We start from the raw sequence: 26100 nt of genomic DNA, 5'->3' as shown, positions 1-26100 counted from the left end.
TCAGTCAGTTTGAGGAACTTTGTAATTGATTATGAGCATATCTTGTATTTGGAGGGATTCTGCAGTGTTATGAAGAGAGTTGTGTGAGCTTAACTTTAAACCGAGAACTATAAGTACAGTCTTTATTGTATTAATTATGAGCAGGTATCTGCTTTATTCCATCTGCCTTTTTTATTTGCAATGTGTAGGATGTTTCTGCATATATTTAAATTCTGTAGAATACTAAATTCCCTCACTCGGGGAGTTTCAGCTGTTACTCTGTTTGATGTAAAGGTTATCTTGACGGAACAGCAGACATTTTCAACGCCTCCGTGCAAGTCTCGACATGTCTCCTTCATTCTTTCGTGCCTCCGTGCAGAGCGTCGTCTGGTCTGCATATTATTAAACCCCCTTACCTTTTGAAACTAAAGCTTGAGCTAATGAAAACCTGCAAAACAGGTGCATTCTAATAACACGATGTCTCCTATGCTGTTTCCATGGAGATCTAAAAGCAAACATTTATAGTGTAATGATGAGCTCTGATTTCTGAAGTATTTTGTTTGTCTAATACATGCACCAGTAGAACTAGCCACAAGTAAAACAGCAAATCTTGCACAAACTATTAAATTCCCTCTGCAAAACTCGAGCATAACTAGATACAAAATCTAGTTTTTATTATGTAATTCGAGTTTTTCTAATCACTTATCATTGCAGTAAATATTGCAGTATTATTGCTGATTGCGTCTAAATATAAACCCATAGAGTGCTGCAGCAATGAGTCCAAGTTTCCGTTCCATTGTCCAGAAGTCAATGGGTTTTTGAAATGGATTTTTGGTTAAACGCCTGATGTAAGGTCTGTGGTTAATGGAAGGTCAAGATATTTTTGCTCTTCATTCAACAACATAAAATGCATCAGTAACCCACTTTTGATGTTTTTTAAAGCTTTTATGTGTCTTGAAAATTATAAAACAAGTGGTCAGGAACATTAAACATCATCATGCCAAGCAGGAAAACTCTTGCGCTTTTACAGCCTTGTTGTGTTTACCATTCTAACTTAGTCTGGGTTTCCCCATACTACCTTGCCGCAGCGGGATTTTATTCACACTGCTAGTCTGGATACCATGGACCAAATTTTCGCCTCATCTAGGGAACCAATCACAGAAGCACGACAATGACGACGTCTATGTGACACACTGAAGCAGTTTGTTTATACCTATGTATCCAACATGGCAGCAGACGCGAAGTTGCCTTTCGATGCAGCCTCAAGCCCAATTTATACTCCCACAATATCTGCGTCATTTATTTGCCTACTCAAGGTCTATATGAAGGTGTTAAGCATGATAATTGAAAAAAAAATGTGTTTCCTACAAATACAAAGCTTAATGCTAAATCCTGAAGCACCCCTTTAAGAAAGACACACAGTGTGAAAATTTTCTAGATATGATTGTATAGTTCAGGGTTGTTTTGGACCCCATTGTCCATTATATGGATGAAAAAACAATGATACATTTTTCGAAATATCATCTTGTGTCTTCCGCATAAATTGATTGATGTTTGGAACGATATGAGGGTGAGAACATAATGACAGAATTCTCATTTTTGGGTGGACTATCCTTTTAAGACTGTTGACAAGCTTGCCTTACATATATAAAAACATAGTTGAAAGCAAATGCACAACTATGACCTTCGAATCTAATGTTTTAGCCTTTAAAAAAAAGAGTTGAAGACAATGAAAACTAAATAAGACTAGAAATCAATGAAGATACTCATTCAATTATTTATCCAGTATACTATTTCTACATTTGCTTCTTTTGGTATTTTTTTTTTTAATCCATGGGCTTTCTGCTCATCAAAAATTGATGGTGGGGAATATATTTTTTCCATATTTTCATTATCTGCAATCTTTAACAAGTGTATTGATCGGCTCCACTTCCCCTCCTACCTGCCCATCTGAGCTACGCAAGGTATTGGGTGTCTGGACATGGAGCCCAGGTAGCGCCGAATTAGACGCTAAAACCTCACTCAAGGCACGCTTTTGCATTCAGACAGAAAATGATCCTACGGTGTAAATCCTCCCTCCTGTTTGTCTCTTCAGGGTGTGTGTTTTCTCAGTAATTGTAGAGACATGGATGTAGCTCACCTGTGATGTTGGCTGTGAAACAGATGTTTAGCAGAGGCTTGTCTTTCAAAGAAAGGACAATACATTGGTTTAAATGTACTGGAATATGAAAGAAAGAAAGAAAGAAAGAAAGAAAGAAAGAAGGAGAGCTGCGTCAGTCAGCAGTGATAAGCCGATGAACCGCTCGTCTCCAGAGAGCAGGGACTTACTCATTCTTGTGTGATCATATGCACGTGTAGAATTGAGTGTGTGTGTGAGAGAGAGAAAGAGGAGGGTGTTGAGTGGGTGAAAGAACATGTGCTTGGGTGAATGCTTTGGACACTTTTAGACTGTAAGAAATTGACTTTCTTGTGTTTGTGTGTGCGCGTGCGTGTGTCTTTTTCCTTCAGCTGGCACAAGTCTCTCTCTCTTGTTGAGCAGGGAGCCTTAGGGTCAGCCTGTAATCTACAGCTATAGAGTTTCCTCCAGAAGATGAAAGAAAGTCAATATGGAGTCAAAGATATACAGCCATCACTAATGGAGTTAGGCAAAGAAAATGGCAGATATATACATGGATGCTAATGTGGCAGACAATCAAAAAGGAGCACTGATTTGTTGAAAGGTTTTGGCTGATGAATAAAATACAGGTGCCACTATAAGAGTTTTTAACAAGCTTAAGGAGTGAGACTAATTTTCCCACCAAATGGTTGAACAGCATGGCTACAATGATGATTAATGATCAAGACTAGCACTAACTAGCTTAAACAATTATTCATTTACATTTAAGTTTTATGCAAATAAGGAGAATTGCAAGGAATTTATCGTAAAAGCCGCATTATTTTCAATCAATTCCTTGCTAAATTATTACAGAAGTGAAATGCTGAATTTTTTACTATCTTGTTTTAGTTTATTTATAAAGCATTTTACATCAATTACAATTAGCATCTGATTCAATCCAATATTTGATATCTTGGTATCTGACCTACTAAGTATGAACACACCCCATCTGATTCTTCTCTTAATCATGAATCCTTGTTTTTTTTTTTTGTCATTGTTACATGACTATTCATTAATTCGTCTTTAAAATGAGAAAACTCACTATGACCAGGATACTGAGCCGTTATGTATTCACTTTGCTTGTCTTTGCTCAATTAGACGCACTGATCATTGCTAAACATAAAAAACTACATAAAGTTGTAAAGATTCGAGTATGTTTTACAAAGTTACAATTACTTCCGAATTTCTCGTTTAATTCAGTGTGTTGCTTGGAGTTTCTTTTTTGTTTTACCTTCAATTTCTTTCTATTCAAGCAAATGTTTTATTGAAGTTTCTAAGAACAATGACATGAGCTGCATTCAAAATGAGTCTTAGTTGGTACTAAATTTAATTGAGGTCATTAATTAGTATGTTCTATATAAGATGAATGCACTGTATATAGTATGAATACAATCCAGAATTCACAGTGTTGTCATTGTTAAGTGACTTGTGGTGTCAGTTGCATGATCACTGCCATTCAAAATCCATTCCAAAATGATATCACTATATCTCGAGGTAACACTTTATTTGAAAGGTCTACTTCAGACATTCTACGTACTATAAGTACTTTGCAACTTCATTAGAGTATTAATAGACTGTCTGCTAACACTTTCTGATGGTCCCCCAAAAGTCATTTTCTGACTATAAGTAACTTTGCAAATGCATGTCAACTTACCTGAACCCTAACCTAACAGCCTACTAACTGTCTACTACATTGTACCAGTACTCTGAGTATATGTTGGCATGTTGTTGCAAAGTTACCTATAGTTTATAGAATGTCTAAAGTGGACCTATTGTACATTTTCAAGAGGTCGAGAAGTCGCTTCTTGTATTTACGTCAAATTTATGTTTAATCCAATCTTTAAAGTGTGCTCAATGTGAAAACACCCACAAACTTTAATACAAAGTTCATTTTAAGTTTGTTTTTAAGTTATCTTTACAGTGTAAATGTGGCCTCGGTAGGGTGAACGGTAGGGTGAACAACCCAGAACATCTAAACCCAGAGTTTAAATTTTAAACCACTGTTTCATAGTGTGATCCACCACCTGAACTTAAGTCATAAGTCCATTCTCATTAATACATAAGATTCAGTCCAATAGATTTCTGGGGTTTTATGCTTAAGACTCCAGCATGAATAGCTCTCCTCACTCTATCTCTCTTCCTCTCCACCACTTCCAGATCATCAGCTTCCCGAAAGTAACACCTTCAGAATCAGCCGGGAGCAAAACAAGTAGCACACTGACAAATCCCCCTGCTCTCTCCACATCCCATAATGCCATCTGTTAGACAGCGTCTCCACAGTGATTAGGTCAGCCCCTGCTGCCTCTTATGCCTTAGGAGTGCTCACTGGATTTGTGCCAGGCAGTTTGGAGTTTTTGAGAGACAGGTAAGAGATAAAACTTTATTTACTTTATCCAGAGGAGCCAGAGGACATGCTGCCCTCTTTCCCCCAAGGGTTTTGGACCTGATTCAGAGACCCAGGGCAGAACAAGAGAGTCTGTGTTTTCTCTAACCAGCGCTATCAGCCCTGTTCTTTCCAGTGATGCAGGTCTGCAGCAAACATAAGTTGAATACATCAAAATCCTCTCTTCATGCCGGTTCCAAAAGCTCAGTGGCTTTGATCTTGAGATTAATTAGTCAGAATAGTTTCATGAATTCATTAGAAAATGTAATAATCATGGTCATCAATAAGTGATGGGCAAACACAATCCCAACAAATATCTCAATATAATTTATGAAAATGGTTTTCTTGCGTATTGGTGCGCATCCATGGGGTCAAGGTTTGGCTACTCACTATAATGTCCCTACTAGATTCAAACTCAATTATTATCATGTTTCTCTATTAGGGCTGAATATTCACAAGCTGTCTATTTGTTTCCAATTTCAGTTTTATTTGTATATTGTTGTATTTATATATTTAATCTGACTCAAATTCTGAAAGAATGGTTGGGAGTTTCATTGTCAATACAAGATCTTAACAAAATTGTGTGCAACTCTTAACATCCCCCACCCCCCCCAATTACAAAATGTTGTTTTTCTTAAGCAGAAAAAAATCAATTTAGTATCATTTTGATGTTTTTGAATGCAAAAACCAAGCGAACGTCATAAGTTGACCTCAAAATTTTAAAAAGCCATTTCATGACCCCTTTCAGATATGTCCATGCAGGTTGCTTTCAGTTAAACCAACTCAAACATCATTTTAGTCTGGCACTAGCTTAAGCCCTGTCTGTGAAACTGGCCATGTATGTTTTTTTGTAGTGCCAGCATTGTCATGATGTCATTTTCTTATGACTCAAGAGCCACGTGATATTTTTACAGCTCAGGCGATTGGCTCAAAAATGCTCTTCTGGACCATGTTGTCAGAAATGTGTTCGAAGTATTTTTATTGGTTCATCAATACTAATAAAAGTAACTTTTGATACTGCCTCCATCTCCAGGCACTTAACACTCTGTGAAGTGAGGCGGCATGATTGATCTGTTTTTGTAGTGTGATGCATCTGGGCTTGATTTGATCCATTATTTAAACAGGTTAAAGAATTGTGCTGCAGTTTAAACATGTAGTTGTTGGAGTAATGCAGAAAAAACATGTTGTAGTGTCATGAACACACACATTAGTATCTGGGTTTTCATGAATACTTTAGAGCTGAAGTTGATGGTTGTTCTTGTTTGGCTGCTTTGGGAATCTTTCAGTACATCTATTTTGTGGGTTTTGAGCTTTTGTTGATCAATATCAAACAGAGCTTGTATCAATGACAAATGCAGGGAGACCGACCACAAAACTTTGACAAAAGATGATAAAAATTCAAGACCAAAGGGGAATTGGAGAAGTACAGAGAGTTAAGGCTTGTTCAAACCAAGGATGAAAACTAAAATGATAAAGGTAAAGATATAGTTCTAAAAAAGTCGTTCTAAACCTAAAAGAATTGAAGATTCCACACCACAACTGTGGCGTTAACGGCACAGAGAAACAATATTGTTGAAATCCCTTTCAGAATGATATGTTGTGCTGATGTGGACAGCCCCTGATATATAGCATACATTGGTCTGTCTATCTAAATCCGCCCGTCTGTGTGAGGAAAAAGATCCCTTCCCACCCAAAAATTAAGACAATTTTTTCATTTTTCAGTGAACAGTTCCTTTCTTGAAGAGATAACAACAAAATGTGTATACAATATCTAGTAGCTCTAGTAGGTTTGTTGTAGGGAGTGAAACAGAACAGTCTAATACCACAGAAATGTAAAATGTAACCATGGTTACAACAGCAAAGGACAATGGGTGAGAATCTTTGAGCCTAATCAGGCCATAGTGAGATGTTTGCGAGAGTGTGTCCATAGTTTTCAGGGAACTACTTCTCGTATCTGAAAGTGGGTGTGTGTGTTAGATAGCGATGGGTCATATAACAAGTTAGGGGTGCCTTTGATAGTGGAGCGAGCTTCACATACCTTACCGCAGAGATAAAAACCCCATTAGTTCCTAAGGGAGGACGCTTTTCCCTACTAATCTGATCTGAGAACAAATGTCAGACGAGAAGCCAATACCGCGGTGGTCGACCACAACTGACTGGGGATCAGCTTTCATACAAACACAGATCTAGGTTTCAGCAAGAGAAACACAGGTGTAACCTTGATATTCAGGCTGACCAGGATGCTGATCTACATGTTTTATGCCCATGAATGGCTTACATTTGGTCTCGGTGCTGATAAACTTGATATTTTTTGTAAATTAAGCATCTATCTAAACTAAGTCTATAAACCATTCATTTATTTTGTTCAGCTTTTGATCCACGTAAAGGTTTAAGGTTGCACATATGTGCCACATCTCCACTGAGCAAGAGAGAATCAAAGAGAATAACTTCACATCTCTTGTGAGACAATTTACCCATCCGTCTGTGAGAGCTTTCAGAACAGGCACAAAGCTTGTCCTCAGACATTCGTCTCCCTTTGTTTGTCAGGGAGCACCTGTTTGCTCTTCAAACAGGCAAAAACAGCTTGAAAAGAAGGTTATTAAACCTGAAGGACAAACCAGAATATAAAATATCAAAAATTAATTACCTCTTACGATCTTCATGCGTAACATAATGAAGGTTAAGAAGTGTAATGAAAACACCTGTCATGTTAAGTGCTTTTTAAAGGAAGGAAAAATTCTGAGATTTGAAACATTATTTACAACTGTTCAGGATCCATCTTAGTGACTTTGACGTTTTAGGACTTTATTTGGATGGAAATTATCCAATATATAATGTAACGTTTATATGTTTAATAAATGGAAATTCAGTGGCTCCAAACAAATCAGACTCGGTGTCTAATAAAGGATGGAGACGGATATCTTTTTCTGTCATCGTATTAAAATCTATTTTTCGATATTAATCTTGCCATGATGGTTTGAAGTTCTCGTAAATGGGGTTTCCAAAGTTTCAAAGATGTCTCAGATGAGATTTACCGATAAGAACAACGCCGAGTAGAAGCTCCATCAGAGAGGAAGAAAGAAAAACCAAATGATCGACAGCCAGCGATAGCGGGATAAAGTGCTGAGGGGGTGGGGGGATGTGATGAAAGGTGGGAAAAAGAGCTGAGTGGTTTTGAGAGATGGTTTGAATAATTTGAATTATAGTTGAACACACCTCTTCCTGCAAAGCCGTGGTAAGCTCCGATAAATGGTTCGCTGATGTTCACACACAGCTGGGCTCATTAGCACGGTGTCTAGCGAGATGAGCCGGGCAGAGAACAGAGCGAGCGAGTGAGAAAAAGACTGAAAAATACAGACAGATATGCATACCTGAAGCGATCAAGGACAGAAAGCTGAAAAAAGAGACATCAAAGCGGAGTGCAAGAGTAAAGGCTTTTGGGTAGCCATGCACGTCATTGAAGTTGAGCTAAGGGCTCAAGACCTTTCACATACCCCTGCTGTCTCATGCATGATACACTACGGCAGACACATGTTCTGCATCTCTGATGGTTTTCTGCAGGTCAGGAAATGCACTTGGGAACCTCAGGACGAAATCCCCTTTTACAGCAAGGTGAGAATCACTTTTGAAAGTCCAGTGTCATGCCCCTATCCTTATTTGGCCTTGATCAAGTCACTTAGCCACTATACTGAATGCCTGCAGGAAATCCAGGAGGCAAATAACAAGATGATTCCAGGAACGAATGATATCACAGTATGTCATCCATTCAAGACCTCTGAACTATTTGCAGAAAATCTTCCATATACTTTCAGATATGCTGCATGAAGACACATTTAAATGATTAATGTCACTGATTATCAGTTCCGAGACATAACAACCAATGACATTTGACTTTCACAAGTCAGTTGCGTTTGTGGACATCCAAATATGGCGTGATGCATTCAGCATGCATGGGTGCATTAAATAAATCAAAAGTGACATTAAAGACATTTAAATTTGAACTTTCTATTTATCAAAGAATCCTGAAAAGTGATATCTCCAAAATATTAAGCAGTTCAACTTTTTTCAGCACCACATCAGCATATTATAATTAGTTCTGATCATGTGACACAGATGACACTGAAAATACTTTGCCATTAATGGAATAAATTACATTTTAAAATATATTAAAATAGAAAACCAATAAAAATCAAGTCAATAAAAATAAAAATAGATCCACAGCAACTTCTTTCAAAAACATAAAATGTTTTTTACTGATCCCGAACTTTTGAATTGTAGTGTATTTAATGATCAATTATAAGTGCCTACACAAAGCTTTCTTATACCTTGAAAACATTTTAAATAAAGAATATGAGTAGTAAGGACCACTTATGGTACTTTTATGATTTTTTTTCTCTTCCTTTTTGCCACAAGTTGCATATGGAGCCAAAGATTATTTTTTATGTTTTATATATCAAGAAATACAAATTACATTTCTGTGTGAAATTTTCCTTCAAGAATTTGTAGGGCAGATCTTGTGACACTCCGTATTGACTTGGTGGTCCAGCGTGACAATTTTTGCACTGTGTATGACACATTTTTATCACACGGGCACATCTGCAACTTCTAGTACCGTACATCAAAATATCAGCACCCCATTCATAATGCTTATTTAATGCAAATCCACCAACATGTGATTAAACAGCACTAATTGCTGGGATCAGCATTTCCAGATTGTCTCTTTAAGCCTCAGTGATTGATAGAAGGGATTGAAACACCTACTTCCTATTGAAACGCAGAGTTCCTCATCATTTCCGCTACACTCTCCTCTGTTAGATCGCTTCCCAAGGGGTTCGGTGGGGGATGGAGGAGCATTATTTACATTAAGTTACAGCATCTTCCTGGAATGGCTTATGAATAATGAAGTCTCTAAACTCCCTGATCATTTGTCATACTCGCTGTATGCTGATATGCATTTAATAGGCAGTCAATACTAGTGATCGACCGATATATCGGCCGGCCGATATATCGGGCCGATATTTGAAGTTTTTACGTGTATCGGAATCGGCCGATACACCGCTGCGCGTTCGCCGATATTTTTTTGCCCCCCGGCGTTATTTATAGACAGGCGGCCACGGGCAGCTCTGTGCTGCTAGAGACGCTGCAGTTCACGTGCCCCGCCCTCCCCCACTATCAGAGTGCAACCTGCTCTTCACGAGAATGCTAACTGAAACTTTCAAAGGATCTTTTAAATGTTTGACTGCTGAAATATTGTCAAACACTTTGAAAATGGAAACACGTCGCCCTATAACTGTTATGTGCTTGCAACTAAGCAAGTTTGTGGGTCCAAATGGAAAACGCGAATGCCTCGTCTATAAAACTTAACTGCTTGCCATTGTATTAGGGAGCTGCAAATAGCTAAGGTGTAGGCTATCCGTTCAGTATGCATTAGGACTGTCTATGAATATTCTACATTCGAATATGTATTAATTTTGAAGGTGAAAATTTGAATATGGAAAAACACGCCCGCGGTTGCAGACTAATAACGTTACCACAGCTGCACAGCTCGCTCGGAGCGCTCACTGTCGGTTCTATACTGTGAAACTTCAATCACTGAATGAAGCCTGCTATATTTGGGACACGAGTCGCGACTCGCAACCAAACTCTTGATCAGCACTCAACATTTGTTTGTTGTTCATTTAACCGACGCGCAGAGACCGTGAGGGCGAGAGAGAGAGTGCCTGAGCGAGTCCAGGGCGAGACAGAGTGAGCTCTGCGGTCTTGGCCATTAGTTGATTTAGTTTGCTTTTTAATACGTTGTTAAATATGTTTAAACTCAAATAAACTATCTAATACTAGTAGTTATGTCTCTTTGCATTAATGTGTCCTGTTATTGACGTAATGCGCGTCAACAACAAAACGCGCTACGGGATGTTCGAATATGTTTTTTAGAGGGAAAATGCAAACGCCATTTGAGTAATTTTGACAGCCCTAGTATGCATACGGGTGCTGTAACGAACACTGGTCATAGGATTAAGTAATGCCAACGTTGTTCAGTGTTTTTTGTGGATATTTATTCAGCGCTCTCCTGGCTGAGGTTTGGACGCGTGTGGTGTGTGTCTCCCTCGCCATCGCAGTGATATAAAGAGACTAGACATGCTCATTTTATTTTATGTAGAAAAATTGAAACCATGCAGTATATAGTTCGTTTCTTTTAAAATGAAGTACAGTGTGCACTGTGCACTTTATTATGCTGGTTGCTACTGTGTGCAATAGTGTAATTATTTAATTTATGCTTAAATATTTATTTTCAGCACTGAACTTTTTTTGTTCTACTTTATGTTTTTAATATTTGTTAAATTGTTTATCTACTTCTTCTTGTTCTACCTCACATGTTTTTACTATTTGTTAAATATTAATTTTTGAAGTTAATTAAGTTACTTTTATTAAATTGAGACCTGTAACATTTGTTAACATCATGTTATTTTTAAGATGTAAATTGAGGGAGCAAAATGTATCGGCTCCAAATATCGGCTCAAGAAAATCGGCAGCCCGTATCGGTCATCGGCTAAGGCTGATGGGGAAAAAATCGGTATCGGTATCGGCACTAAAAAATCCATATCGGTCGATCCCTAGTCAATACAAGAGCATGCGTTACTTTAATACTGCTTAATCAATGGAGCCTGGGCCTGTTCGACAAAACCCGATGAGGTTCTGCATCTTTGACATGGCTTCTTAACAAGTGATTCATCAATAACTTGATCGATCACTGTTTTACTTGATAGTTTAATCAATTAATTTTCCAGGCATCCTCAATTTTCTTCAGTTTTATTAAGAATTAGATTTTAGCTTCACTGCTCACTTTACTTATAAGTTTGAATCACAAGACCTGGAGTCAGTGTGGCATGCATTTTGCTGACTCATCATTTGAAAATAGACTGAACTTCTGGGAAGTCCCCATTTTGTTTGTCATTTTATAAAACCATTTGATACACAATATCGGTTTTTAACTGTAAAAGCAGAACCAAAACCAATAATGAGGGTCATTCTGGGTTGCCAGAGCCAAACCTAAATCATTCGATCGAATTGTTCAGCCCAATGAACATCTGTGAGCAGGATCTTCTCTTTTCCGGTTTAGTAGAATCTTCTGTACTGCTCTTTCTAGATTTTAGAGTGATGATACAACAGAATTAGTTGGAAGAAAAAAAAAAAAAACAGATCATAAGCTGCCTCAGGCTTTGCTTTGAGTACATTTTTTTGAGCTGCAGAGACTGCACAATATTGTTTATTCTTCCATTTGTTCTTTTTCAAGACGTTTTCCTGCTCATTACTCATTTTCTCTGACAATGCTTCATTTCATGCACCACTATATTTTCTCTACTAAAAAATGTTATCAAACATAAAAAGGAATTTATCATTTCTACTAAATGGTGACCGTGTTTTGTGTCCTTCTCAAGGTTCAATCCACTCTCAAAAAATATATCTTTTTTGTTGCTTGTACAATTTACTTTAAATTAAAATAACCCAAAGCAATAAAAATTTTTTTGACACTGTCAAATGGAGGGTTTCTTTCTTTTTGTGAAATTTGTTAAACAGAAGTTAACATAACCATTTTGTCGACTATGGATAATATTTCTTGAAAACTGAAACTAATTTCTTGTTCTTATGATTGATATGGTGCTACTGGAAATAGTGAGTACATGTTGAAATTGTTATTTTATATGTTTTTGACTCAACTGAAAGTGTGGTGTATGGTGTTTTTGTAGTTACCATTGTGCGAACAGCTGTACGTGGCAGTAGCTGTGCTAATCATTGCAGTAACAAGCTACTTTCTCATACAATACATAGTTATATTTAGAGTGCTAACATGCACCACTGCAGTCTAGTAGTATAGCTGAAAAAATAAAGTTTGAGTTACTTTGATGAATCTAATTTTATTGGAGTTTACTTAAATGAGCTGTATGCAAGAAATGTATTTCAATTAATCATAAATTTTCCCTGATATGTCACTAGACATTAAGAAATCATGTTCATTTCACTGACAACAGTAGTCCGGCCAGGATATTGTCATTTAAAAAGTGAAGTCAACTGATGTTGATGTTGTCAAGTTGTGTTTTGTTCTGATGCGCCCCCCTCCACCGATCTACCAATCACAGAGTGTTGCGGCATGTTCTCTAGTTACCACAGCTGCAGATACAAACGTGTCGGAATCGGATTAAAAAATCTAACGTTGCGAAACTCCAAAAAACTCGATTTGAATCCGAAATACTTTGTTACACAGTCTGAAATAAATAATTAACAGCAAAAAAATCACTGTGTAGGACTCGTCACTTGCCATTGGAAGCCTCTTGTAGCAGCCTACATTCCTGCTGGAACTTGCAGCATATCTGGCAACCTCGAGTCATGGGGGAAGGCTGGGATACACCCTAATTTGAAAATGACTGCAGTACCAGTTTTGGCCACAATCTTGCATACAGCTCCATTAAAGGGATCATTCCACCCAAAATGAGAATTGTCATATTACTCACCCTCATGTTGTTACAAACCTGAATGCATTTTTTTTTACGAACAGCACAAGAAGATATTTTGAAGAATATTGGTGTCCAGTGTTGACAAGTCTAGCATTGCCCGACCTTCAGACTGACGGCAGGAGGGAAACACCTTGGGAGCTTTGAAGTCGTCATCTAACTTCTACAGGATTTCCGGGAGACGTATGTCGCATTCTTTAATAGAACACTTTCTTTAACTGTGACACCATCAGAGTTTTATTGGCCACGCACATGTAAAGCAACCAATCACAGTTAGTTTAGTTCCCTGTCATGTTTAGGGGCATTCAAATGAAATGTCAAGTGACATTCAGTACTTGGAATTTGTCCTCTGTATTTGACAGTTAGTGCATACACACATTACTTGTATTGAGTAGTGAACACACACACACACACAGAGCAGTTGACACACGGCGCCAAGGGAGCGATTGGGGGTTAGGTGCACTTCAGTCGATTCCTACTGGCATTGAGAATCGAACCCTCGACCCTTCGGGTTACAAATCCGACTCTACCCATTAGGCCACAACTGCCCCTGGTCTGTTATCGATGTCCCTATGATAACAGGCCACCATGCATCTAATAAATGATTCATTTGTTAAAGAAGTGACACTCGTCTCCTGGAAATCCTGTAGAATTCAACCGATCAATCAGATGACGACTTCGAAACTCCCAAAGTGTTTCCCATTTTGTATGCCTCGAGCATCAGACAGTCAGCCAACGGTCCGTGGGTGTGACTTTCATTGCATGGGCAAAAACAAATAAATATTTGATTTTGTTTTCCTCGGAAGATAGGTGAGTAAAATGAGAGAGTTTTACTTTTTGGACAAACTATCTCTTCAATTAATTTAGATGTAATACATTAGACTATACAACAACTTAAGCTCAGTTTTTGTAAACAAAACATTTGATGTAATGGACTTAATTGAACTTTAATTATCTGAAAAAAGTTGTCCTTGATTTAAGTTTATTAAAAAAAAAATCATTTTTGCAAGTAGACTGTCCAATCAGATTAAATATGCTTTAGAATAGAATAGACTGTTAAAATGACTTGTTGTAAATGAAGATTTTTTGGAGTATTTTACATATACTATTTCCTTCCTTCTACTTCAAAATGCAGTGTTTAATTCAATGTGTTGTTGCTTGCTATTATTTATGAAATTACTTGCCATTTCTGAGTGAAAATTGGAAGAAAAAAAAAATAATACCACCTGACTGTGTTGTGGAAATGTGGAGTAGTCTTACTGTCAACTTTCTGCTATATTTACAGTATATGACCCCATGTCGTGAAGGTTAAGCACTCATTAGAAGGAAATATCCACCTTAGCAGACTGTTTTGTTTCTATCATGCTGCCCTTTGCTCCACGGGCAAGCAGCCACTACAAGGACTTACCTGTCAGTCAGGACCAGACAGGCAGAGCTGCATTGCCTCTAGAGGGGGAATGTAAATGAGACTCCTATAAACAGCCTGACCTGTCAGGGCAGTATGACATACATCCCCCCCCCCAAACCCACAACACCAGGCGGTCAGATTCAGAGCTTCAGTGTCTAGCTTTAATCATTGCCCTAGGCCCACGTGTGATCTTGACAGACATGAGAGGCATGTGATTTATTTCCAGCCGGGCATGGGCAAGAGACATGCAAAATGATTTGAGAGATTTTGATCACAAATAAAAATAAATAAAAACCGCTGGGCAGGCATGTGGTTTTACTATCAAAGCTCAATCTGACAACGGGCATCTTTTGATAAAAGACATTTTCTGTCAGTCTGTATTAACTGAGAATGATGGTAGTATTTTCACTTTCTAAAAGGGTTGCACTTGTTGTGGCAAAAATTCTAGACACCATCAATGCGTAAGAGACAACTCAGAATCGAATTATTAATACTAAAAGGCAGATGACATTCAAATGAATCAATGAAAATTAAAATTCCCCTTTCTACGTTGGTCTTGCCTTATATTCTATTGAAAAACTGTCTGAAATGAAATGAAAAACTCCACTGAAACTCTCTGCACTACTGTTAAATTTCAAGGTCAGTAAGATTTTTTCAGGATTTATCATTTATTTAGCTATGAAGTGACAGTAAAGACATGTATAATATTATAAAAGATTTATAGTTCAAATAAATTTTTTAACTTTTAAGCAAAGAATCCTGAAAACATATTTATCATGGTTTTCACAAAAATATTCCAGCACAATTGTTTTCAAAATTGCTAATATATGTAATAAATGGATCTCGAGCACCAAATCAGCACATTAGAATGATTTCTGATGGATCATGTGACACTGAAGACTGGATGCTGATATTTCTGCTTTGCCATCACATGGATAATGGAAAATTATTATTTTACATTCTGATATTATTCAAAATAATTTCATTTTTTAAAATTTATTTATTTATGCATAGCTGCATTTTCAAAGACTATGATGCATAATGGTATATATCTACAACCTAACCAAAATATTTACTCTTCAGCACAATGGTAACCATAAAAACTTCAACATAACTCTTTCAAATATCAAACATGACTGTATTAAAGGAGCAGTTCACTTTAAAAACTTTTACTGATAATTTACTCACCACCATGGCATCCAAGATATCATTGTCATTCTTTCTTCAGTCGAAAATAAATTAAGGTTTTTGATGAAAACATTCCAGGATTTGTCTCCATATAATGCACTTTACTGGTAACCAAACAGTTCAAGGTCCAAAAGACACTTTCAGTACAAACGGCAAACTGTTCAAAGGGCTTTAAACAATTCCAGACGATAAAAAAAGGGTCTAATCAAGCGAAACAATCGCACGTTTAAAAAAGAAAATAACAAAGTTTAAGTTTAATAAGCTCAAATGGTCGCCTTGTGTCAAATTATTGATTTATTTGGTTGGTAGCCATGTAATAAGTGGAATAATGTAAAGCGAGGCGGTTGTTATAGCGAATACAACCACTTCAGCCTTGCTATACATTATCCCTTACATATGTCGCTATCAGCTGCCATAAACACTATTAGGCTATACAACTTGTGCAATATTGATCATTTTGTTGGTAGATGGCGCGATCCATTTTGTCTAGCAAAACTTTGTTCGCAACTGTTTGCTTGAATGTTGTGCGATTCAGTGCAAAAATGAATGGAAACACCTGAAAATGTTTAAAATCAATTCGATATACCAATTTGATCGCAAAACAGCATGTGACATCATTACGCACAGGTTTTTATTTGATTTAAAGCCGTTGGATGGAAACACACTTTCACCAGCATTGTTCGCATGAGTTTTTTTATTTATTTATTTATTTTATTTTTTAGGGCAAATTGGCTTGTGTCAGTTTTGGATCTGGCCAGTGAAAATTATTCATGTGCATAGTCCCAATGCAAATAGAACAATTAAGTGTGTGTCTTGTTCACTTTACTCATGTCTTCCCATGGTACCTTTAACATACATATTTGCATTCTCTTGTCCTCTTATTTTTTCATCCTACATCACAGACACATTTCTCACTTTTTTACATCTCTCCATCACTGCCATCTCTTTGGAGGAGATTCTCATCAAAGCTCTCCCTCATTCCAGCACATTTTATATGGCAGTGGCGAGAAGCACTTACCCTGAAGGACTCTAGCCCTCGGAATTTAGATGGAGAAATTTCCCTCCCCTCTATTCACCTTTTTTTACACAAATGGAGCGTGCAGACAGGGTATTATTGAAGGGGATTTTTTTTTCATTGCACACTGGTATGGTCTCAAGATAAGTGAGGCCAGCTCCCGTTCTTAAGATCAGGTAATTCCAGTCTGAGTAATCCCTTTGGGAAACTTGGTGGGGGAAATGATGCAACAACGTGTACATAAGTATAAAACTACAACGTATTTTGTATTCTTGAGTTTCTGTGGGGGCGTGATGGAGTGGAGGGAAAGAGAAATTGAAATTGTGAGAGGAGGATTATATTTTATAATTTGAAGTATTCATTTGGACAAGTAGGTGTCCAACTGTGCGATTCATGTATTAAACATAGCTCCCTGCTGCTTTACCTGAATAGCGGGCACACACATACTTATCTGCCTCTTTTGTCTGTAGAAATGTGGGTGGAATGAAAGAATTCGCAACGAGGGTCACGGTTATTTCAATTTTATTTAATCTCCACACTTGGATTATGACAAACAACTCAATTTAGAGTTAAAATAATATCAGACCATGTAAGTACAGATTTGATTCAAAGGCATTGACATAAATGTATAGTACAGTATAGTGATTTATTGTTATTGTGAAAGAAAATTTATTTAGGAATGATTTCCTTTTTTACACTAAAGTTAACCTTTCATTCTAACAGAGCATGTTATTGTAAAAGGTTTCAAAACCTAGTGAGCTGCAGAACTTTATTTTACATTATTCTGCCCAAATTCAGGCAGTATCAGTTTTAGAATACAATTTGTCGAGCTAAGTGCAAAAGAATCTAGATCAAGATCCTGATCTGATCTTGATTTTGTCCAGAGCGTTGGACAAAATCAAGATCAGATCAGGCTGGACTTAGGAATGCTCAGCTAGTTCTTGATGTTAAGTAACACAATTCCTATGCCTGTGTTTGTAAGCTGTTAACCTGCTAACTAAGTCTATACTTTATCCCTAAAACCGTATTCTGGACAAATGTAGGCAAAATAGATTTGATTTATTTTTTAAAAATACTTCCCTTGATCTGAGCAGTACAAGACTTGGCTACTTTTCCTAAGTTTGCCTCCTGAACACCCACAATTTTTTTTTTTGACTCAATTCTATAATGTTAAGTGGGCGAAAAGAAATTTGTATTTGGGTCAAAAATGGGCACCCATAGAAATGAATGGAAAAAAAAACTAATTTAGAGCATTCTAAAATAAGCCAAAATAAGACACCAGGTGACAGCAAAGTCACTTCATCTTTAGGTTTTAGATCTAAGAACTTATTGGAATAATATTTTAATGTAGTTAAAAAAATTTAAAAAATAAAACATAAAAATAAGCATAATTTACATAGAAAATATGGTACTTTTTGAAGTAAACAAATTCAAAAATACCCTCAAAATTAAAAACAACACCATAAATGGATAGACAAAACTTTATTGAAGAGAGTGATATAACATTTATAATAAATAAAAATTAGGATCACAACTGAGTCCTCCGTTCCCACATTTGACTTTGACTTTAAAATATCAGGAGGGCCTATTTCAGTTTCTGCTGACATAAATACACTCTAATAAATGTTGGGTTGTTTTAGCCCAATTTTGGGTCAAATATGGACAAACCCATCCGGTTACATTTTAAATTAGGTTAAAACAACCCAGCATTTTTTAGAGTGTATATTTGGGAATCCCTACTAGTGTATGGAAATATATTAGTTAAATACTAGTGTAGTTAAAGTTAAAGGAACATATCTGATTTAGTGATATTTGTTTATTTATGGCGAGTGTACGAAATGGCTAAAAAAAATCATGAGTTGCCATTTAAGTTACAATAGGATTCTGTCTACAGTAGGCCGTAGGCACAAGGCTGCACACTGGGTTTCATAAAAGACCCATAGTGATGTATTATCACTGTTCCAGCACAGATAATTCCAGTTTCATTGAGCTTTGGAAAAGTCGAAATGTGTAAGTCTGTGTGAGTTTGCCGGCCTGAGTGATGAATGTGAGACTTGAAGTCTTTGGTCTTTCGAAGTTTCCATTCTATCGACTGTCATGCATTTGTGTGTGAGAGAGAGAGAGAGAGAGAGGGAGATTAATAACAATGTGTGCTCACTGGACTGGGAAGAGACCGATGGCTTGGGCGTCTAACCAATAACATTTACTGGAACACTCCGAGTCATTAGCACAATTCCTCTGTCGCTACAGCGACTCTCAGGCTACAAGGTCCGGCTGCTCGGAAGCCAAATTTTACAGCGCGTATCAAGTTAACGGCCAATTTGTCTCCAAGCTCAAAGCGCTCTTTAATTTCTCTGTCTGTCTGATCACTGCCTTCCCTCACTCAGAATCATGACCTAACCCCTCACGACACACAGAAAATCCTCCAGTAAATTGCAAAACCAAATTTCTCCTCTTTTTTTTAACAATTGTATGCAGCAGATTGTCATTTGGGATTTCAAAAAGCTTGACTCAACTCTCTCATGTACTTTATCACAATATTCCTCCCATGCATATTTCAGAGCCAAAACTCTCCTCTCTTTAAACAACGACGACAGGTGTCTGTGGGTGGGCTATGATTGTTTCGGTTCAGAATAGATGGTGATGATGGTATGGAAACAACAAAGTGTGACCATTTGCGTCTTGTCATGACGCTCCCAAATTCCCTAATCATCGGATAGCCCATCCATTACTTAGATACTTGAGTTTCACAGCTGTCTCTGAGTTGTGTTATTTTGGTTAATATACCCTTTATGTGTTTTATTGCCTGTGGATGTGATCCAAGAGTTTGTGTTTTTGGCATCTGTCACCTGAAATATACTACACTGACTGGCCATTTTGCACAGAATGAATCGCAAACACACATTTAGTTGGACAAAAAAAGATGCTCAGTTGTGGTTTATGTCTTCTACTTGGTCACAATAGAGTTTAAAATGCATTCGTTGCCCAAATTCAACAGATGTGTGGCTACATCATCCCATGCAACCGCGCAACAATCTCTTTAAAACTTCAGACTTTTATGAGGGTCATAAGTATCAAGGCACTGCAGCAAAATGACTGATTAATGCATTTAGTGCAGACAGTGTGGATAAAATTTGTCCTCCATTTTCTTTCATTAGTCTTAATATGTTTAAGACATATCAGATTTTAATCAAGCTCTCCGATGAGGATGACAACCATTTTGTGAGTGCCCATTATATTTTGTTCTTCTCATTTTTAATTACTACCAGACATTAAAGCCCAATTAAGAATCCTCTCATTCGCACTTTTGATAGGGATCGACCATATGGAGAGAGCTGTGTGCCAAGGAAATGAAAATTAAAGATGGAAAAACAAGGGTTTTGGGAGGAGATGTTCAAATTACGGGTAGCCGCTCTGTGCAGGACACCCACTAACATGGTGATCTGTGAGAATAATTAGAGTTATTCTCTGAAGGTACATGCTGAAAAGATATTGTGATGTCTTATTCTGGAGATGGCAAATGCACAAAGCTCTCCCACATGAACGACTCTTTTTCTGTGCATTCGTCGTCGTCCGTTACAGCATGTTTGAACATTGCCGTGATGCTGAAGTGGCTCTCCTCAGCTACATTATAGTTAGTCTCAAAGCAAGCAAGCGAAATTTTTTATTACATTGATAGTTTATACACAAACAAAATGAAAGACAACACTTTAGTACACAAATAAAACAGGAAAAAAGTAAGACAGTGATAAATATAAATAAAGAACATGATAGCAAATGCAAAGAAAGATTATATTCTATCTAGAAATTATATGTATGTTGACATTACTTTCTATCCATGCATCCATCCAAGTGTATTGTGATGTGTGTAAAAAATATACAAGGAAATTAAGAGTGCATACACTAGATTTCCTAATTTCCATATGGCTTTAGGAAAATCTTAATAGTCATGTGGTCTATTTTTATATTTTTTAATGGTGTTTTGTGATCATTTTATGAGCTCTTAGCTGATGTTATATGGAAAAAGAGATGCATGAAGATTCTTTTGAAAAAAGAATCAATCTCCATTTGTGTTGCATGGGAAAAATGACAGCATGCTGGGTTGGAAACAACATGGTTTTGTTTTTGTATAAACGATTTCTTTAACAAGACACTGGAAAGCAGTGGTCACTGAGGCACAACAACCACACATATACCCACAGATAAACCCCTACACACAGTCTGTTTGTCTGTTGGTCTCTCTTTTGATGGTGACACTCTTAGGATCACTGGCAGGCTCTCTTCCTTTGCACCTCTCCACCTCCAGAGAGGAGCTGTGTTCAGGGTGTTTGTGTGCGAGTGTGCTTTCAGCGGCCATGAATAATGATCAGAGCAGTAGGGCGGGTAAGTACCAAGTCCTCAACCCATAATGCAAAGAGGAATTACCACAGAGAAACCTGGCGTACTTCACAGCACACAATTTCCATTATCTTTAAATGGCACCAAGGACATTTAAGAAAAGCTGTTGTTCTCCTTTACTTTGCTTTAGACCACAGGCTGCTGTAAAGCAAATAAATGGAGACTGTCCTTTAAGAATGAATAGATGTTTGGTTTTTACTCGGCTGCAAAAGCCTGTGCTCATTTTTCAGATGTACTTTTTTTGTGGGGGGTTGGGGGACCGGGGCAGGTGGATTAAAGTGTGAATGAAACACAGGCTTTAATTTGGAGACATGGAAGGCAGGGTGAATTCTCCTGTACGTCAGAGGAAGTTTGAGTCCAACTGCCACCGTACTAAAGATCTTGGTGACATAAAACGGGATGATACATTTTGGAGATAATTTATTCGAAACGGAGAGGAGTGGAATGTTCTTGGTTGAAAGGCACACTTTTTGACCAATAACGTTTAAGGGAGGCTTCGACCAGCGCCGATCGGCCTTAGCCTTGGTGCGCTCCCCCACCTTGAGCAGAGTCTCTCGGGCTCTGGTCCACATGCGGTGGCACCTCTAGACGAAGGCGTGAGAGGAGGGGACTGCGACTTGGCATTCCAGACTAGGAAAAATAGGTGGCTGATAACCTAAGGCACATAGATAGGCACATAGACACTTGCAACAAGTTATGAGCGTACTCCACCTTAGAGAGCTGCTGACTCCAGGAGGACACTCTGCTGACACTCTTTCAAGATCCTGGTTGGCTCTCTTGGTTTGGCCATTGCTCTTGAAACCCAGAGGAAAACAAAAACTCTCGCCAGAATTTGGACACAAATTGGGGAACCCCGTTGGAGACCACGTCATTCGGGAGGCCATGTAAACAAAAAACATGGTCCACCACAGTAGCCGCTGTCTCCTCGGCAGAAGGTAATTTAGGCAACGGGGATAAAATGAGCCACCTTCGAGAACTGGTCCACTACGGTCACAATGACCGTCTTGCCCTGGGAGGGCGGGATGGTGGTAATAAAATCTAGGACAGGGTCTCGAAGGGACAGACAGCCGTTGGAGTAACCCATCTGGGGGTCGATTGGAAGTCTTACCAGTGGCATAAACCGAGCAAGCCAAGACAAAACTGTGAATGTCGCGACACATTAATGGCCACCAGAATCATTGCTTAATCAAAAAACTGGTGTGATTAACCCCTGGATGACAAGCCACATTAGAACGATGCCCCCATTGAATGACGTCGGATAGTATTCCCTCAGGCACAAATAATCGACTCGGTGGGCCACCGGACAGAGGCGTTACTCCTTCTAAGGCCATCTTGACCTTCGACTCGATCTCCCATATGAGTGTAGAGACAAATAAGGTATCTGGTAAAATGCACTCAAATGGTAGTAAGCAGGCATTTGGAATGGGCAAAAAAATACGAGACAAAGAGTCGGGTTTGATGTTTTTGGAACCCAGGCGGTACGAGAGAGAAAAATCTAAACGACCAAAAAAAAAAAGGATTTGGAGTCTTTTGGAAGTGCTGATATATTCTAAGTTCTTATGATCAGTCCAGACGACGAAAGGAACCCCCAACCCTTCTAACCAATGACACCATTCTTATAACGCTAGCTTGACCGCCAACAACTCTCTGTTACCAATGTCATAGTTACGTTCAGCAGGAGATAGATGATGGGAAAAAAATGCACACGGATGCATTTTGTCGTCTGTGGAAGAACGTTGGGAAAGAACTGTGCCTACCCCACCTCTGACGCGTTGACTTCCACCATGAACTGACGTGGTGGATCAGGGGCTATAAAGATGAAAGCCGAAGCAAAGCGACTTTTCAGTTTGGATAATACAGCCTCAGCTGTATCGAACCACCTGAACGTAGTTCTGGGCGAGGTCAAGGCAGTCAGAGGAGCGGCTAGTTGGCTGAAATTGTTTGTTTGACACACCCCTAAACATGCGTATGCAAATCAAGGAGGCGTGCTCTTAAAGGATTAGTTCACCTCAAAATAAAAATTTCTTGATAATTTACTCACCCCAATGCCATCCAGGATCAGCAACGAGCAGGGAACTACGTCATCACCTAGAACTGCGTATACTAAAAGAGGCAAGGGTGTGAGTTACATTCAAGGTATTTTAAGGCATGATGATTTTTTTTTCCAAGGAATATTTTTTGGTGATCAAAGATGAGTTTTAAGGGATAAAATTATTGACTTTGAACAATGAATGGTGAAAAACTGAAGCAGCATAATAAACATTTAATATTAATATATTTCATAAAGTCATGAAAGCAGCTTGTGGTTGATGAATGAATCCGGCACCCTGTGTTATTATGCATTTGGTTAAAAGGGAAATCAAAAACAAATATTTTTCTAATGAAGGACAAGCTAGATTCATAATGTCAAACATAATCACTATTAATGATATGAAAGACCATTCAGTTGATCTTTTGCTACTAAGTTTGCTGACAGAATAGAAGTGAAGTCAATTAACAGGATACTTAGCATTAAGTTTTGTATTAGTAGGAAACCTGTCCATCATCATATCCCCCGTAGATGAGAGATTTATGTATTTTTTGTCTGGAAAAAAGGATTTATTGGCCAGAGGTTAAAACTACAGCCAGTAGTACTGAATTCATTCCGATTGGTGAATCTGAATACAGTATATTCATGAACGCTAAACAAGTGATCGGTTGATGTGCGTTTTAACATTGCTAAGAAAATTACCGTTCCTCCGTGAGAAATACGAGATCGGTGCATCTCACAGGTGTCGCTCATCAGTAATCATGCCACCGGCCTCGCGCCGTTCTCTCACGGCCCTCACCCAGCAAACAAATTTAGGTTCTGGGAACGTTCTGGGAACGTTAGTTTTTGGTTCCCAGAATGTTCCTAGAACTTCCCCTTAAGGTTAAGGGAACGTTCCCGGAACATTCTCCTTACGCTATAAAAATGAACCTAAAAATAACCTACATGGAACGTTCCTATAACATTCTTGTTTGGTTCCCAAAAAAATAACTTCATGGGACCATTCGGAAACATTAGGGGAATGCTCTGTGTTTGCTGGGCAGTGTCCTTCTGCTCGCCACAGAAAACATAATTAATAGCGACTGTTGAAAGCAAAGGCCGAATCCTGGACATTTTGGGCGATCTCGAAATCCCGGTAGGCGTGGCCTCCTAGGGAAGCGAAGCAAGTGCATTCTGTGAGTTGTTGTCTTTCATAAGCGTTTCTCAGCCTAGAAATCTCCAAATTCAAAAATAATGTCACATTTCTTCTACATAAATGACCCATTTTAAATACACATTCATCTTTCCAGAGGTGAAGTATCCCAAGGATTAGAAAACCCCATCTCAGTCATTTATACATGCATGATTGGGTCTGCAAAAAGCAGATCATATGATATTTTAGTTTCTTTGGCTTTTACTAAATGGCCGTTGAACATTGCTGCACTTTATAGAGACTATGCATCTCCTGTGGACAACATTGAAAAGAACGATTCAGTCCCATTATTTTACTTACAGACCACTTTAAGCTGATTCTCAAAACACAGCAAGCTTGTGAATGGCAGAAAAGTGATTGCATTTAAAAGACTGAAGCACTATACACTCTTAAAAAGAAAGGTTCCAAAAGGGGGTTTCATAGCGATGCCATAGGAGAAAAATGTATGGTTCCCCAAAGAGCCTTTCAATGAACCATTCTTAAAGGAACCATTTATTACTTAGTGTGAACCTTTTTTTTTCCATTAGTACCTTTTGTGGAATGAAAAGGTTCCATGAATGTTAAAGTCTGCAACAAGAGTTGATTCACGTAAGAGAGGCATTCATTGTAGTTGTGAAGCGGTGCATTTGGTACTTTTGACAGTGAGACAGGGAAGAGAGACAGACTGAGAGAGAGAGAGAGAGAGAGAGAGAGAGAGAGAGAGCTCTGACCATGAAATCGATTGCAGTTTTGCTGCGTCATCGGCCCATTATTGAAAATGAAAATAAAGACGTGTGTTCTGGTTTTACTTTCCGCAGCCACAAGTCCATAGTTCCATTAAATTGAGTTATGGATTCAGTGACCCAGCCCTCCCCATTCCCCAGCCTTTCCTCTGCCTGTCCCTCTATTCTCATAAAGGTTTCAATTACATTGTCCTGCCCCAGCAGGGGAAAAGGCAAAGTGGCGTTTCATATGTGCAATACATTATTACACAAATGCACACACACATTCTCACTGTTATATGCCTGATGTATGAATTCATCTGTGTGTGAAATCATTACAGTCTGGCCGATTGCATTAAACATGTCCGTTTTCATATATGAAAAAAAAAAAAAAAGAAATATCTTCTGCTAAAAGCCGGTATTATAACCGGTATTATATTTGTCCTTTCACTAATTGACAGCTCGTATTATTAATAGCCAGCCTTAACAGTTTAGATTTGTTTCTAATTAAGACTCCTGTTATTTAATTAGGAATAACCAGCATGGATGTGATATGCTGTCTATATATATTCATTTAAAGAAGTCTTGAAACTCCTACTTTCCAATCGCCCTACTACCTGTCCGCTTGCTTGATCCTCTCCCCCACTAATCTACTTCAAGCCATTTCTTCCTCAGTTGTACCCACACTCACGCACATCATAAACACCTCTCTTCACACTGGTACCTTTCCCACAGCTTTTAAGCAGGCTCGGGTAACCCCACTGCTTAAGAAACCCAATCTAAATCCAGCACATCTAGAAAGTTACAGACCGACATCTCTTCATTCATCGCAAAAACACTTGAACGAGTTGTTTTCAACAAGATCTTCTCCTTTCTTGCACAGAACAACCTAGTTTCAAAAGCTGAGACTGCCCTGCTCTCAGTAATTGAAACTCTGAGACTGGCAAGAGCAGCTTCCAAATCCTCAGTTCTCATCCTGCTGGATCTGTCTGCTGTCTTTGAAACAGTTAACCAACAGATCCTCCTGTCAATCCTAAAGATGAAGGGCATCTCAGGAACTACACTTCAATGGTTCAAGTCTTACGTCTCAGGTAGGTCCTTTAGGGTGTCTTGGAGAGGTGTGGTATCTAAGACCCAACATCTAG

The 26100-nt window shown here is 38.3% G+C and overlaps 1 long non-coding RNA gene across 1 annotated transcript in view; it reads left to right on the top strand.

Moving 5' to 3' along the window:
* The window catches only part of LOC148970474 (uncharacterized), an 89836-nt gene that overhangs the window by 6216 nt on the left and 57520 nt on the right, over nt 1-26100 (top strand). The window contains exon 4 of the long non-coding RNA XR_016148338.1: nt 4292-4499. This is a non-coding gene — a long non-coding RNA (uncharacterized LOC148970474). The remainder of the gene's footprint in view (nt 1-4291; nt 4500-26100) is intronic.

This window comes from Pimephales promelas, chromosome 21 (assembly GCF_988280905.1).
Source record: "Pimephales promelas chromosome 21, fPimPro1.hap1.1, whole genome shotgun sequence".
In the NCBI taxonomy this organism is placed as follows: domain Eukaryota; kingdom Metazoa; phylum Chordata; class Actinopteri; order Cypriniformes; family Leuciscidae; genus Pimephales; species Pimephales promelas.
The sequence above is the reverse complement of the archived record's forward strand: the minus strand, read 5'-3'. Positions and strand labels throughout refer to the sequence as shown.